The following is a 17,483-nucleotide window of genomic DNA, read 5'->3' as shown; positions in this document are numbered from 1 at the left end:
CCTCGTTAACCAAATTAAGACCAAAAAAATTGCATTCTCCATCAAAACAGTTATTGTTGTTTTGCTTCAGTGCCCTCTCTCTCTCGCCGTGTCTCTCTTTCACAGGTATGATGTAATATCCAGACCTATAGCAGCGCTTCAGTGGGTGCTATACACCCATGGCCAACTATACAGAGGAGCCTCCAGACAGCAGCATTTGTAAGACCGTCACTTATCGTTTCACGTTTATTGCGTTATACATCATTTCTGGTCATTTTCATTTATAATTTTGCTTGGTAAAAGTACAAACAGCTGCAAATGTGCTGCTTCCAGAGACTCCACCGCTCTTCTTAGGCTAAATAGGCCGTTTCCAGGGACTCGTGCAGCGCATTTTCAAGAGTCAGTCAGAACATCCCTGATACGTTAAACATGCAAACTACTGCTTGTTATCACATTTGTTTGGTTGAAATGAAATAAATGCGTTAACATTCATAGACCATCATCCTTGTTGCTTTTTAGTTACAATTTTTTGCTGCATGATTTCTATAATATTCACTGTAGTTTATTTATTTTTACTGGGGTTACAGTTCCATGAACTTGGTTTACAGTCCCATGAATTTGGTTAGTTTAGGCTTTAAGCAAATTCTGTAGCCTGTATCTAAGCTTTCTCTCTTGCGCCCATATACTGAAAATGCAAACTCCGCCCCTGATCCACACCATCTGTTTTAAATCATATATTTGGTTTCCTTAAAGGTTATGCAAGTCTATGCTGTGAATAGGTTTTTTCTTCCATTTCTTTATGACTCTTTCGTTCAGGGGAGAAATGAAACAGAAACCAAAATGTTTTTTTTTCCATGGTTTTATTGGGTTTATGATAAGTTATTGGGTTGTGGGTTTGTGATATGGCATGCATAGCTAACTCTAGGTTTACATATGAATGTAAAAAGAAATTATTGCTGTGACATATATGCTCTGGTAACGAACAACATGCAGGCTCTAACTCATACCTTTGCTTGGAGTTCTGGATCTGGTATAAATGTGAAGGAAAAATGATCTGACACCACCTCACATGCTCATACTGCTGCCCTCCCTGTCCCATATCCAAGTTTGATTTGACCTGCTGAGCTCTGACCTGCCCCCCAACTCCCCCAGGGGGAAAAATGCCAGGTGTCTCCTGGGTCTCTAGACAGGGCTTTCCGCATTTAGGCAGGGGAAACCTCACCCTGCTCAGGATACCAGACTACTTTTTCTTTCAACCTTTGTAAATGTCAAGAATATCTGAGATCCTATGGAGGAGAACAAGAAGGCAAAACCATAAACTAGAGAGAGAGAGACAGAAATAGAGGGATCCTTCACAGAAAAATGAGTAACGGCATCTACTTTTCTCACTTACTCTTAGAACATGTATGTACTTCTGTGTGTTTACTTAATTCACTTTGTGATCTTCAGTTTACTAGGCCACTGCCTTCACCTGAAGTTCCATGCCACAACATCAGAACTCAGAGAGAGGCAGAGAGACTCACACACAGAGGAGAGAGGCAGAGAGACTCACACACAGAGGAGAGAGGCAGAGAGACTCACACACAGAGGAGAGAGGCAGAGAGGCTCACACACAGAGGAGAGAGGCAGAGAGACTCACACACAGAGGAGAGAGGCAGAGAGACTCACACACAGAGGAGAGAGGCAGAGAGACTCACACACAGAGGAGAGAGGCAGAGAGACTCACACACAGAGGAGAGAGGCAGAGAGGCTCACACACAGAGGAGAGAGGCAGAGAGGCTCACACACAGAGGAGAGAGGCAGAGAGACTCACACACACATACACACACACAGAGAGAGAGAGAGAGAGAAAGGGACAGATAGATACACATAGAGAGAGACAGAGAGAAAGAGAGATGTAGATGGAGACTCACACACAGACAGAGGAGAGTGCAGATAGACTCACAGACACACAGAGAGAGAGAGAGAGAAAGAGAGGCAAATAGATAAACACAGATGGAGTGAGACAGAGAGAGAAAGGGGCAGATAGACACAGAGAGAGAGAGAGGCAGACAGATACAGAGAGAGAGAGAGAGAGAGAGAGAGAGAGAGAGGGAGCAGTGAGCTTTCTGCTGCTTGAATAAGGATTTCCTTCAAACTGAACACAGCAAGCAGAGGTGTTTTTTTGTGTTTATTATTTGTATTGTTTTTTTATATTTCAGCCAGATGACAAAACAGTGGCATTGCAGATACCTTTGTGTGTGCGTGTGTGTGTGTGTGTGTGTGTGTGTGTGTGTGTGTGTGTGTGTGTGTGTGTGTGTGTGTGTGTGTGCAGTTCAAGCTGGCCTGGATAAGTTACAACAGAAGGCAACAGAACACCTCAAGCTTACACCAAGATCTCATTCTTCCTGAGCTAAGTTATGTGCCTTTATGGTATAGACACAATAAAGATAGTGCTGTATGCGGTAGATGTCGTCAATGTAAAACATACAAAATCCATGTACTTGCATTGAAAAAAATACCTGATAACTAAACATCTTCTTTTACTATAGACATCAATTGCTCTGTGGTACATCAGTGTAACCCAGTTTGTTTCTTATAGTAACATCAAGTAACACTGAGGCACAGTTGGTTATTTTCTCAGCTGTATAGTAAACACACATTGTTTTATTTTGGCTTTCTTGGAGAGCCAGTGTGCAGGTTAGCCTGTGTGAGGTCGCGTGCCCCACCCCCTCAAACACACTGCACCGCACCAGAGCTCACTGCCAGCATCTTGTATGTGAGTATACACACACGTGCGCGCACACACACACACACACACACACACACACACACACACACACAAAAGTGTATAGATATGTATACACATATACATTCATTCACATTAGTCAGTGAATATGTGTGATGTCTGTGAATTAATGTATAATCTGTGCTGTTAAACAGATTTAGTAACACTCTTTGTTCCTTTTTTTTACTCTTATAAGTTGAAAAAAGCAGTAATGAAACCAAGGTATAAAAGCAACACATAAAAAAGATCTCCTGCAGGTCAGGAATGTGCCCAGACTGACCTCTGGTGACCTTTGACAACCTAATTTAGCCGGGGTCACATTAGAGACCTCTGCAGGTGAATTTGGTAACACTGTGTCTAAACATCAGTGGGATGTGGCGGTGATAAATTGTGTCTATGTGAGTGCGTGTCTGTCTGTGATTAGGTGGCATCTTACACCCTTTATCATGCCTATTCGAACATAAAAAAAAAATGTTTAAGGTATCTGCAGATGTCTGGGATAGTGTGTGTGCAAACTGCCGATAATAAACAGGTTTCATAAGTTGTATGAGCTTGTACATGAAGAATCCAGCCCCTTCGGCCTGAGTCTGAGAAAGGGGTGTCCATCCTGGGGGAAAAGCAAGACTACAAAACATATTTGCTAATTGGCCATTCTTATCTAATGCACTCTCCCCATGCAGTTTAATCTTTAATGGTGTGTTGTAAAAGCTAGGATCCATTTAAGCCTTTAGGACCAGGCAAAAGAGAGCAAGGTAATAACATTAGTGAGTAAATCATTTTCAGCAGTAATCAAGTATGCCATTTGATTAAGATCTATGTTAATATGCCATTGAGGATCTACTAAGATATTTAAAAGGGAACATGATATACAGCAGTAGTAATGTCTGGGGTTCAGCAGGGAGTGTAACATTACCCTGTAATAAAATAATCTTCCCAACAAATGATGGGACTCATAAAGAATCTTAAGTAAATCTCTGAGGCTCATGAATCAAATCTATACATTATAATTACTATTATATATATATATATATATATATATATATATATATATATATATATATATATATATATATGAGACATAGAGAGAGAGAGAGAGAGAGAGAGAGAGAGAGAGAGAGAGAGAGAGAGAGAGAGAGAGATTCAAAATTTCAGGACATTTCAGACTGAGATCCTTCAACATCTGTACTAGCAAGGACCTCTATCTGAAACATCCTGTTTCTCTGGAAACTCTGTGTACTTTAGTACACAGCTCCACATAATAGCTCCACATCTCGTACTACGGTACACTGCCATTAGTCACCTGCCTTCATTGATCTACTGATCAACCTGACCACAATCTACAGTACGGACATAGGAATGTCAGTTGGATTGTAGAAATGTAGTCCACTGTATAAAGATTCAAAGTGATCAGCACAGAGGCAACTGAACTACCATGGACATATAACAGACTAAGAGGACGTTCAACCGATGGTCCCCGAGGAAGAGCTCGTGAGGGAGTGCCTCGGACAGATAGGGATGTGATCACCATGTCAGCAGAAGAAATGGCAGGATACATTCCTCCGTGGAATGTACCATGTACAGAGAGCAAAGGTAGCTAATGTAAGACAGGCATACCAATGGTTAGGAAAGGCATGACTGAAGGACGGCATAGATGCATTAACCATGGGAGCATAAGATCAAGCACTAAGCACTAAACACTAGGCCAATCAAAGCAGGCCTATACCACACCAGACAAGACCCACGATGAGGACTATGCAAAGGAACCTCTAATGCAGTACAGCACCAGGATATAAGATTCTAACCAAGTTATGGAAGTAACCAAGGAGGAATCATATACAGGAACATGTGAAAGGCATATGAGCTGAACACCACCAAGTCCAAATGTGAGAAATCACAGGGAGTGGTGGAGTTAAGACAACGTTAAGCTCCTCTGGAACCTCCAGATGCAGACAACAAAATAGCAGTGAATCAACCACACGCTGTGACAGTAGACAAGATGCAGAAAATACCAGTAGTAATAGACATGGTAGTTCCAAGTTCTGGAAACATCCAGAAAAAATAGAATATTAAACGTTGGAAAAATACCAAACTAAAAGAGGAAATAGAGTGGATGTGGAAGGTTAACACAGAGGTTGTCCCAGTGGTGACAGGTGACAATTGGGGCTGTTTCTACTAAGCTGGAGGAGTCCTGGGAATGACAACATCAATGTCAGTCCAAAAGAGCACAACCTTAGGAATGCCAAAAATACTGCCTGAGTGTGCGGAGAAAATATGACCACCCGTTGGAAGGGTGACACACACACACACACACACACACACACCTACACACACACACCTACACACACACATACATGCACATATGTATGTGTGTGTGTATATATATATATATATATATATATATATATATAATTTTTTATGTATAAAACTGGGTCTTGTATGTGGATTTTATTGCACATAGGCTATTTCTAGTTCTTCCAGTAATATAGACTAGTGTCACCCTCAAGGCCAAGCAGAGACAGTTAGAGACTACAGTAATGCTGTATGGGAATGATGCTCAACTGATCCGCATCAAGATATCAACTGATTTGCCTGTTTCAAATCTAAAAGGCTGCAAGAATGGAGAGAATTCAGAAGACTGGCTCTAAAGAAATGCAAACAAAGGGAAAAAGGAAAGGAAGAGAAAGAACAGCTTTTTAAAAATCTCTTTCGTTGAGGAGCCAGATCTGAAAGACGGGCGGAGAGAGAACCGCCCACTCAGATGGAGGAGAGGAGGGAACAGCGCCCCTCCCCCGGCCCCTCTGCACCAGACGCCCCGCTCCCCTCACAGGTCAGCTTCAGACTCCTCTGCCCACCTTCTCTCTGTCTGCTATCAGAGAGAGGGAGAGAGGAGAGAGAGAGAGGAGAGAGAGAGAGAGAGAGAGAGAGAGAGAGAGAGAGAGAGAGAGAGAGAGAGAGAGAGAGAGAGAGAGAGAGAGAGAGAGAGAGAGAGGGGCCAAGAGAGAGGGACAGAGAGAGAGAGAGAGAGAGAGAGAGAGTCAGAGAGAGAGAGAGAGAGAGAGAGAGAGAGAGGGGCCAAGAGAGAGGGACAGAGAGAGAGAGAGAGAGAGAGAGAGAGAGAGAGAGAGAGAGAGAGAGAGGGGCCAAGAGAGAGAGAGAGAGAGAGAGAGAGAGAGAGAGGGGCCAAGAGAGAGGGACAGAGAGAGAGAGTCAGAGAGAGAGAGAGAGAGGGGCAGAATGAGAGAATGAGAGAAGGGAGAGAGAGAGAGAGAGAGAGGGAGAGAGGGGCAGAATGAGAGAATGAGAGAAGGGAGAGAGAGAGAGAGAAAGATGCCAGGTAGAGGAAGAGTGAACTGTCTGTCAGCTGTCTGGGGGGTGGTTGACGCACGCTGAATGGGTCTGGTGTTTTGAAGTGGGCAGTTGTGTGCGGTTTACTCATTTGCAGAGCACTGCCAGCACTGTCTCTGGGAACTGTAACCAAAACCGTGTGCGGTTAGCGCCCCATCCCATGAGACCGCTCTGCACTAGAAGGCGCAAGGTGCCGTTCTGCTCTGTCTCGACTCTCACCCCGCACTCCCCCTCTGAGCCTGTGTTGAGCGCAGTGCCCTCTAAAGCACAGGCTACCGAACAACCGATCACCAGGCCTGTGTGAGGGTGACCCTCTCCTTCTTGCACTTGTCCACACACAGTGATGGGAGGTGGGGTGCGATAATCGATTGAGCCCAGAGAAGGTGGCATTTGCCTGAGACAGGAGAAGCAGAGGATCAGCCTGCATCCCCTTCACGCTACCAGCAAAGCAACGCGCAGAATAAATGTAACCTCATTCCTCAATGAGATTCATGGTGGTGTTCAAATATTTTATCATGGGTTTAAGAAGGGGTTCAACTTGCGGCTTTCCAAACAAAGTCTGAAGAAATCTTATGTTTGATTACAATTCAAACACCCTCATTTTGTCACGGGAATCCTAGAATCCTGAGAAAAAAGCAATTTATTGCTTGTGAGTTAAACAGTGAAGTGTTTAGTTTTCCTTTTAATTTCATTTTCTTGTCACTGGGCTAGACATAATGGCTTAATTTCTTTTCATGGTAATTCATTAAATATTCAAAGATATATAAAACTTTGAGCGTTACACATCCAACCTGAAGCACAAGAAAGCTTTATGACATTACTACAGGCTTGTTACCATTAGTGACATCATCATGCAGGGACCCATTAGTGAAGCATCCTCTCGGTTAAAACTGCATGACCGTAGCCCATGACTGAGTGTGTTAGCTTCATCTACAACTGGGTGGCTGTTAGTGGTAACGTTTTTTGGTAACCTCGATGATATCATAACTAATGTTGCCATAATTTGTGCTTATAAGTTTGCATGGCAGGAGAGGGGATACAACACGATCACACAAACTGTAAATTCAGCTCATTATTCTAAAATGGATATGTTCGCTGGGAAGGCAGAGCTCAGCAGTGAGCAGGTTGAACCGAAATGGAATCGACCCCGACGCCACTATTTATAGAGGGAGTGAGATCAATAGCTGCAACCAGTGGTTTAAGGAAGTCACCAGCGGTTGTACCAGGCAGTGAGGTCTGCTGTGCACTTACTGACCTTCCCACTTCCAAACCCAAATCAGCCATTGTTCAATCCTGGCCTGGCAAATGCACTAACTAACGAAGGCCTTTTGCTTTCACCCAGGGCTAATTGCTAACAGCTTGCTTGTAAATACAACGTGTCCTTGCTGCAACAAAGTTCTGATTGGCGCGACAATGTCTCACACGTTTCTGAGTCACACCTCTTTATATGCTGCATTAGCTTTTTTTTTTCTCTTCTCCTCACAGAAAAATAAACAGTTATTAGGTTGCCTTAAGATGCCAGTGCCAAGCCACCCACTCACAGCGAGCGAGTGGCTCTGGCACATGAGCCGAAAGACACAGACGCAGTTCCTCCAGGTCCAAGCTGAAAGCTTGGAGACACAGACGCAGTTCCTCCAGGTCCAGGCTGAAAGCTTGGAGACAGAGACGCAGTTCCTCCAGGTTCAGGCTGAAAGCTTGGAGACACAGACGCAGTTCCTCCAGGTCCAGGCTGAAAGCTTGGAGACACAGACGCAATTCCTCCAGGTCCAAGCTGCAAGCTTGGAGACACAGACGCAGTTCCTCCAGGTTCAGGCTGAAAGCTCGTAGACACAGACGCAGTTCCTCCAGGTCCAGGCTGAAAGCTTGGAGACACAGACGCAGTCCCTCCAGGTCCAGGCTGAAAGCTCGTAGACACAGACGCAGTTCCTCCAGGTCCAGGCTGAAAGCTTGGAGACACAGACGCAGTCCCTCCAGGTCCAGGCTGAAAGCTCGTAGACACAGACACAGTTCCTCCAGGTCCAGGCTGAAAGCTTGGAGACACAGACGCAGTCCCTCCAGGTCCAGGCTGAAAGCTCGTAGACACAGACGCAGTTCCTCCAGGTCCAGGCTGAAAGCTTGGAGACACAGATGCAGTTCCTCCAGGTCCAGGCTGCAAGCTTGGAGACACAGACGCAGTTCCTCCAGGTTCAGGCTGAAAGCTCGTAGACACAGACGCAGTTCCTCCAGGTCCAGGCTGAAAGCTTGGAGACACAGACGCAGTTCCTCCAGGTCCAGGCTGAAAGCTCGTAGACACAGACGCAGTTCCTCCAGGTCCAGGCTGAAAGCTTGGAGACACAGACGCAGTCCCTCCAGGTCCAGGCTGAAAGCTCGGAGACAGAGACGCAGTTCCTCCAGGTCCAGGCTGAAAGCTCGTAGACACAGACGCAGTTCCTCCAGGTCCAGGCTGAAAGCTCGTAGACACAGACGCAGTTCCTCCAGGTCCAGGCTGAAAGCTCGTAGACACAGACGCAGTTCCTCCAGGTCCAGGCTGAAAGCTTGGAGACACAGACGCAGTTCCTCCAGGTCCAGGCTGAAAGCTCGGAGACACAGACGCAGTTCCTCCAGGTCCAGGCTGAAAGCTCGTAGACACAGACGCAGTCCCTCCAGGTCCAGGCTGAAAGCTCGTAGACACAGACGCAGTCCCTCCAGGTCCAGGCTGAAAGCTCGTAGACACAGACGCAGTTCCTCCAGGTCCAGGCTGAAAGCTTGGAGACACAGACGCAGTTCCTCCAGGTCCAGGCTGAAAGCTTGGAGACACAGACGCAGTTCCTCCAGGTCCAGGCTGAAAGCTTGGAGACACAGACGCAGTCCCTCCAGGTCCAGGCTGAAAGCTCGGAGACACAGACGCAGTCCCTCCAGGTCCAGGCTGAAAGCTCGGAGACACAGACGCAGTTCCTCCAGGTCCAGGCTGAAAGCTCGTAGACACAGACGCAGTCCCTCCAGGTCCAGGCTGAAAGCTCGGAGACACAGACGCAGTCCCTCCAGGTTCAGGCTGAAAGCTCGTAGACACAGACGCAGTCCCTCCAGGTCCAGGCTGAAAGCTCGTAGACACAGGGCTGCCGTTCAGAGGCAGCATTCAGACTGACATTCGACATCTCAGCTGGAGTGCCGAACTGGAGGCAGTCGATGGCGTGGTCCTCTCAAAATGCGGTTCCAGCGGTGTGTGCAACCGTAGCAAAGCCAGCAGATCTGCGCTGTGGTGTGTAAGGTAGTGGGGTCGTTTCCTGCAGCCGTGCCACACGGCCATCGTTACTGCGCTCACCACACGAACCCTGCTCCGCTGGCGAGCATGGCCGAGGATGAGAAATCGGAAAGGTGTGGAACAATATGTATGCAAATGATTTGGGCTGGCAGTGCAAAGAAGGAATATGGATATATCATTTATGATTTATGGAAATTCATTGGCCACTTATATACTTTAATTGGACAAAGCCTATGGAGGAATCGCTGAGCTCCTTTTCAATGAAGATTTACATTTGTTTGCCTGATGTGTCTTAGTGAAGGCAAAGATTGTGACTATTACAGCAAAGTAAAGGATGAAGCATGAAGTCAAAACTAAATGAAATAATGTTGTGGGTCTCTAGTGCTTTCCCTCACTATGAGCTGGCCTATAATTATACAAGCTCATGAATCAGAAATAACTTTAATTAGTCCCCTTATTGCTTATTGCCCCTTTTACACTTGTGGTAGTGAACAAAGAATTATTCATGTATTCTATCCAGTATTATCGCTTTTCAAAACAATTTTTTTTTTTTAGCATCACAGTAAACAGGGCGTATTATAAGTGTCTCAAATTGAGATTACCTGAGCCCATGCAATGTTTATCCCCTGAAGATGAACTCTTATCAACAGCATCAAGTAGCATACTGGAAACCTGTGTTTCACAGTGGTAGGTCAGACATACCATGCATAGAGTATGGTCTACTCTGTTGGAGTCCATACTAGGGTCCTATGAAAATTTATGCCAGCTATTCCAGCACTGCTTATGCCTTGGCGCTGACATGACAAAGCTGGGCCATCCACGAATGGAAGCAGCTCTTCCTCCCACACAGCAAATACACAAGTCTTATCAGGCATCTGTGAAATAAATCAGTCAACAAAGACCAGACAGAACTTGATGTGTACCGCTGCACAGTTTGTGTATAGTCTCAGGAGGTGCCAAAGTAGGCACCGTGATTGGCTAAACTTGGTTGTGCTTCATTCGTAGTGATTGCAGGACCACTGATAGCTGGGAGTCTATGAGAGCATGACGGGCCATGGGGGTGGGCATTCGTTAAGGGATGGTTACAGAGCTAGACAGTCAGCAGTCTCCTCCACGCGCATTATGCTGATCTACGATGTTGCAGGAGAAGCAGCTCTAAAAGCTACAGTGGCAAGATACATGCAAGAAAGCATGTGTTAGAAGAGTCTAGAGTGACTCCTGAAAGACTACAGCCTCAGGGATTATGGTTTTACCCACAGACAGAAACCAAATGAACACATACACAAAGGCATGCATGTACGTAGTCGCAAACACACCTCCCAATCATCATCACAGATTACCCTTGTGACAGTGTTTGCTCTGGGAAGAGACATGCCCTCGCGTGGGATAAGTCATCCGTTCTGGAAAGCTGAAGCATTAATCGCATTGTTCTCTCTCGCCGTCCCACCGTAATCATATACTCCTCCAGCAGTGCAGGGAAACACAATATCCCACCCTGTGTTTTCCCATTTTAATAAACGGCCATTTTAATGGGATTATCCTGGGTGTCTCCCCGCACCATGGCAGATGTCCGGTGTGTGGCATTCCCTCCGCAACGGTTCGGTCATTTCTTCAGAGTCCTCACCAGGCATCAAATTTCCACTTCACCAAACAACAATTTACCAAATATTACACAATGGCTATAAACATAAGCAAAACTACATTTCCATAAAAAACACATGAAAAGCTGTTTAAAAAAAAACAGAAATCTAATTTCAGATGCTATGTGAAGTAAATAAATGCATTTAGTTGTGGAAAAAGTGCTACAAGCCTAGCATAATTCATGGCCACATAAAATCCTTGTATACTTGGCAGAGTTGATCAGAGTGCAAAAAACATATGCAGTCATTTTTAAAGGACAATAATGTCTCTAAACAGTCTCTTCCATACTGCTGAAGACTAACACATGGAGTAATACAGATAATAATAAAGACGTTATGCTAATGCTGTCTGGACCAATTGAGCAGGGAATACTGTAGCAGAAAAAGAATAAAGGGGAATGCTGGAACGCAGCTCTCCCTGATGAAACTGAATAACTGACTTTAAAGAGGGTTATTTTTCCCTTTTCCATTTTGTTCAGGACACTAAACGTTATTTAATTCTCCTCACTTCACTGCACAGGTAATGCCTTCTAAACCAACAACACAGAGATTCACTGCTGCCAGAGAGAGAGAGAGAGAGAGAGAGAGAGAGAGAGAGAGAGAGAGAGAGAGAGAGAGAGAGAGAGAGAGAGAGAGAGAGAGGACAGGAGCAAGAAAGGAAGTAACAGAGCAAAACAACAAGAGAAGAAGAGAGAGGGGGACAGGACGACCAGCAATGAGAAAGAATAGAAAAGCCAGCAACCTTCTGATAAATATCATAGTTATAATCGTGGTCAGCAATTAACCAATGAGCCAATGAAATAAGATAAAAGAACATTTCAAGTAACCTCAGCATTCTAAAAGTAAGCTATTTGTAAGCTGGCTCCGGAGCGTCAAGGAAGGATGCTTCTGTCTCCTCCACACTGGCTGCTTCTTTCTCCCTGCGTGTCTCCATGTAGGCGGCTTCTATACTGAAATGTTTCTGATGTGCCCGTAACTCATATGCAAAGAAGCCACCGGCACTGACAGACTGTGACAGGCACTCTCAGAGGGAGATGTCCAAGGCAAATTTCTGCCCTCTTACTGGTCATACCATGTGGTCCTATTGGAAACGGACTGCTATACAATTTTAGTCGTTCTGTGACTGCTCCAGCATACTGGATTTGAATCGAAACAATGAATAGGTAGAATGATCGCTTTAATTTACATTTATAGGGTATTTACACTTACACTGTGTATGTGAATCACAGCCCTTCTAATTGGGAAAAAAGAAAAAGAAAAACATTAATTAAAAAAATGGGAAAAAATAAACATAAATAAGATTGTGATGTTGTGATTGTGATGGTTTCAAGGGCATTCCAGCCAGTGACTGCCTGAAGGATTAGATTCCAAGGCATTCCCAGCCATTGGGACCTTCGCTGGAGCTACTCAAGCAGGTCTGTTTTCAGTACTACCTTTGGGTGCAAATGCCAATAAGTGAAATCTCTAGTAAGTGAAATATGTGCTCAGTGGGGTTTGGGCCTGTTGACTGGACTGGACAGTCAAGCTCATTCCACCTGATGTGGACATACGTTTCACTGAATTAAAGTTGACATGGCATTTTAATGTCTTAATCATTATCTCATTTCAAAGCCATTGTTGTGAAAATATAAAGTGAAAAATACAAACAGCTGTAAAGTATAGAATAGCAGCTATTGTGCAGTGACTTGCTGAATATTTCATTGCACCTTGTAACATTATTTTCATACAAGATGCTGATTTTGAAACAGTTCGTCCATCCTGGTCAGAGGAATGCCCCTGACTTCAATCCACAATCAGGCTTCATATAAATCCCTACCATAATGCTATTGCAGATACACTGTTTCACACTGAAGAGGACGAGCAGAAGCAGATGCAGCAGCCCCCCACGTGGTCCACTACAGTAGGTTTAGCCGCTGTGGCGGTATAGACAGGGCCCATGGAGAGCTCTCCAGACCCCAGAGGAGTTCATTAAAACAGACTCGCTCAGACCATGAAACAAAGGGATGCAGACGGCGAGAGCGAACGCGGGCTCAGGCGGCGCAACACACACCCTGTGCCTGCCTCGCAGGCTGTCACCACGACAACGGCACGCGCAGCCAGTGAGCCGAAAGCCGGCGGTTAGCACCGGACCTCTGGAGCCACTCATAGCCAGAAAGCACTGCACAGGACCCAGGGAATGTGATGTAATGAGAGATGCTGATCTCAGTGGGCTTTTTTTCCGGCCAAGCAGAAAGGATAGAGAGGAAGACTGTAAAGAAGGATAGAGAAGAAACAATGTAAAGAAAGACAGAGAGGAAGACTGTAAAGAAAGTGCATTGCATTGCACACTGCCACAGAAGGCGCTGGCTCACCACTCTGTCCGATTTTAATGAAGTGGGTCTCACCATTGTGGCAGTGAGAATTGCCTTTTTGGTCCCTGCATGATCATGTTTGTGTGTGTGTTTGTGTGTGTATATATATGTATGTGTGTGTGTGATATGTTTATTTAGAATATGTGTTTACTTTTGTGCATGCTGTATGGGATGGCTTGTGTTATGTACAGCTATAATGTATGCTTGTTGTGCAGTGCCTGAATGTATTTAAATGTGCCAACTTTGTTTACTACATGACCTATGGAGTCACTCAGATACATGTTAGTGGTCACATGTACACACAGACACACCTAAACACACATCCAAAGCATAAAATCCCTGCAAGCATAGACGACAAACACCCACACAAAAAGACAAGCAAATGCAGGAGACATTACTTAAATATTAACATCATTGCTTTTAAAACATTAATAATTCCAATAATAATTCCACTTGTTCATGGTTTCCACATTCCACTTGTAACAGCATTTCAAAGCAAAACTTTTTTTGACTAATACCACTGGCCCCTAAACTGCAATAAAGCTTCACATTACAATAATTATAAAGCATGATAATAGCTTTATAAGTCTGTTTTTAAATTGCTTGCTTAATTTACAGTCAGCTATTGTGCTAAACTGAGACCTTAATATAAAGCATTCAATGTCACCTAAAGTTTGCAGTGGGTTGAAGCCTATAATTATGAGGTCAGTGGTAGTCAACTGAATAGACATAAGAACAAAAATATCTTTGGCCTGTCTATAAGAATATGTATATGGTTTTTGACTCCCTTTTACTCCCATTTTATTTTTTACATAATTCTTTTGAAAAGAGTTTCAGGATTTTAACCACTTTACTATAGGCAACCTCAGTGACAATCAAAACCAAAGCAGCTTAATCTTCTCATACTAACATCATGCTAGTAAATTAAAGTGTTCTCCATGCTACCAAAGTGCCCCTGCTGCAACCAACGCATTTCTTCAGGCTACTTGGTAGTGCCTCGGTAAGAAGTTGGAGCCCAGATGATTTGCTCACTGAGGTAAGTACATGGATTCCATGGAAGGTGCTTCAATTAGCAAGGGGCTGATATTGCTGGAACTGCGCAACTCGGCACAGTCGTGGGGCAGCCTTGCTGCTGAGGGAGGTGATTTATTGGTGCCAGGGTGGTAGAGACAGCCAGCAGGCGAGCAAATTGGAGCAGAGCTGGGATTAATGCTGTCGCAGGGTCATGGCACCATCTGCACTCCGTACATGAAATGCACCCAACTCGCATGTGAAAGCACCACCCCCTCCTCTAGGAGTGCAAAATTTAAGAAAACAGAAGTGTTTAAGATAAAGAGTAATGACGGCAGGACGTAGGAGCTTTGTGATTAGGTATTAAGAAGCCTGCGGGTTTTAATATTCCTGCGCTGCCTTTAAGGAAGGCGTATACTCTTGTGTGTGTAATAAAACCACAAGGACTCCTACTTTTAACATTGCAGAATACTCCTGTGCCAGCAAAACTGTCTGGTGTTTTTGGCAGAGTGCCTAAGAAACAGTTCTACCTAACAACAAAAGGATTCTCCTACACAAGGTGAGGAACTCCACAACAGCGTTCCCTGGAGCTTTGTGTTCTGTCTTAAAATAGGTAGGATTGAACAACAAACCTGCTGACATTGCAAACACAACAGCTCTTGGTTCTCAGTGTATCTGTGAACATGCCTTAACCTCTGAGCAGACAGAAAGGTAGTTTCTTGGGTGTGTTAGTGGATGAGTAAGATAATGGTGATGAGATTGCATATTTGAATAAATGAAATATTGATGCTATTGGTCAATTAAAATTCTATGTATGGGATCTGGGGAGCACATTAGAATGTTGCTAATAAGATAATTTCCATATAATACTGTCAGCCAAAGAGCAGGGCAACCCCAGGTCAGTCATGACTGCATCCTAGACAATGGTAATATGGGTGGCAGTTTAGCCCCCAGAGGCCAAAGGTTTTGGTGCATAAGTGACTAAACAAAAGGTTAAATGCTGAGAAAGACATTATATGTAATTGACATGCCCTATAGAGTCATAATGATAGCTGAATGGCATTTAGATGGTGGGGAGGGAGCTGTGTAAGAAAGGCAAGTTCCTGGTTTAGAGATGGATGTAAATAAATAAATAAATAAATAAATAAATAACTAGAGAGATAAATAAGGCTTCTGCAGCTTGCCCCTGTTGGCTCCAGAAAGCTGCCTGCTCCTGAAGCCATCATTTTGGGTGCATCACACTAGGCCTGTCACAAAGATGTGCTTACCGTCTCCCACAAGACAAGAGGCTAATGGGGAGCTTTGTGCTTTTACACCTTTTAAATAGAATCTGCCCAGATCTAAGACACAAACAATCTACAGGACAACAACGTTAGGAAAGATAATCAGCAACAACAAAGAGGTTTTATTTTCATAGCATGCTTAGAGCATGCTGTGTCTAAACACTGCCTTCACTGTGTTTCTCCGGGAAAAAATATTAATAAACTGGGCCCTTAGTATACAAAGCTAAGATGTAATAATTTTTCTTAACTATACAGTGTTAATCAGGCTACTGTTCAATTATATTCTACATATGGGAGCTGGTTTAAATGTACAGAATCATTACATGCCCACATCAAGCCACACTAGGGGGTACACAGAGTGGTGGGTATAATCTCTACTGGAATCTGAGTGTCCGCTTTGAAAGGTTGGCCTTCTGCCAATCAACTTAACTTACTCAGATCAGACCGAGAGTCCCTCGAATAACAAAGGAAAGCCCCGATACTCTCTCCCCAGCATGGCTGGTGCAAACATCTGTGTGGTTAAGGTCTGTGTGGTGCTCAGCACCCATAGCTTGAATTCACTCTGGACGTAAATGTCGAGCCTTTCAAGTGCTCGCTGTTGCAGATCTGCACAAGTGCCAGCCAGCACTTGCTAGTGCATGAGGCCAAACTGTGTTTTTTTTTTTTTACATTTGCATATTTGGACATTTTGATTTTCATATGACTGAGATTTGATCTCTTAAAACAATTCTTGGCAATTCACAAATACATTTGTGTAACATATAATTAGCAAAACAACATTAAAAATTAATTTCATTTAGGGATACACTTCACAGGTCTGACCTTTGTTGACAGGATGACCCTGTTTGGATTACATTTGACCCCTTTTTAGGCATTAACATTAACAGTTACATTAACATTGCACAAAGCAGCATCTTATGAAAGATAACAGGCATTTATGTATTAATTATCTGGGTTGCTCTCTCGTATTTCCAGTTTGACCAATCAGATGCTATGATATAATCTTTTAGCAGGAGCAGCAATACTTGCCATACTCACTCTCAAATGGGCCATAATCTCTCAGACTCCTAACAGGGATAGGCAAGCGTGTGTGTGTGTGTGTGTGTGTGTGTGTGTGTGTGTGTGTGTGTGCGTGCATGTGTGTGTGTGTGTGTGTGTGTGCGTGTGCGCGTGTGCGCGTGTGTGTGTGTGTGTGTGCGTGTGTGTGTGTGTGTGTGTGTGTGTGTGTGCATGCATGTGTGTGTGTTTGTGTGTGAGTGTGTGTGTTTAATAATCTCATCAGCAATAAACTGCCAGTCTTCGCTGAAGTTAAATTAACTTTGCAGTAGGCATCATCCATTATTAAATGCCACTGGCACAGGCTTGAAGGTATTTTAGAGAGCAGATCCTTAAAACGGTTCTGCTTTTAAAAGCAAACACAACCTCACTCGCAAAACAGCTCCTAATGGTGACACAACTCGTCAAAGAACCCATTCCGGATCAAAGCAAAGTCAAAGTTATGGAGGAAAACTTCGTTTGCGACTTACTCAAAGTGTAGATCATGATTATTGGTGATAGCAATGGGACCATGATTTTATTAGCTATAAAGACATGCAACTAAATATCATTTCCCCTCATTAAGATTTTCAAAACAGATTTCTTTTCCTGGAGATTTTTCATTTGCCAGTTTACCTCCCCTGCTACTCTGAGGTGTAATTATTGTTTTAATAAAACAAAAAACAAAAGAAAGTGTGATGGAGACCATAAGAGAGGGCAATGTGACTGAGACCATCACTCAGGAGGGTAAATGTGTCTTTGTTCTGTTGTACAGAGCACACATTTGCCACCCAGAAGACCAGGGTTCAAGTCCATGTGTGGTAGTTGCCC

The 17,483-nt window shown here is 44.1% G+C and overlaps 1 protein-coding gene across 3 annotated transcripts in view; it reads right to left on the bottom strand.

The window, feature by feature from the left end:
- Positions 1–17,483, bottom strand: part of LOC113581513 (A disintegrin and metalloproteinase with thrombospondin motifs 2) — a 122,426-nt gene that overhangs the window by 32,542 nt on the left and 72,401 nt on the right. The window lies entirely within an intron of this gene.

The sequence above is a fragment of the Electrophorus electricus genome, chromosome 16, assembly GCF_041902795.1.
Source record: "Electrophorus electricus isolate QZ-2024a chromosome 16, ASM4190279v1, whole genome shotgun sequence".
Classification (NCBI taxonomy): Eukaryota; Metazoa; Chordata; class Actinopteri; order Gymnotiformes; family Gymnotidae; genus Electrophorus; species Electrophorus electricus.
Note: the sequence above shows the minus strand (reverse complement) of the source record. Positions and strands in the feature narration are given on the sequence as shown.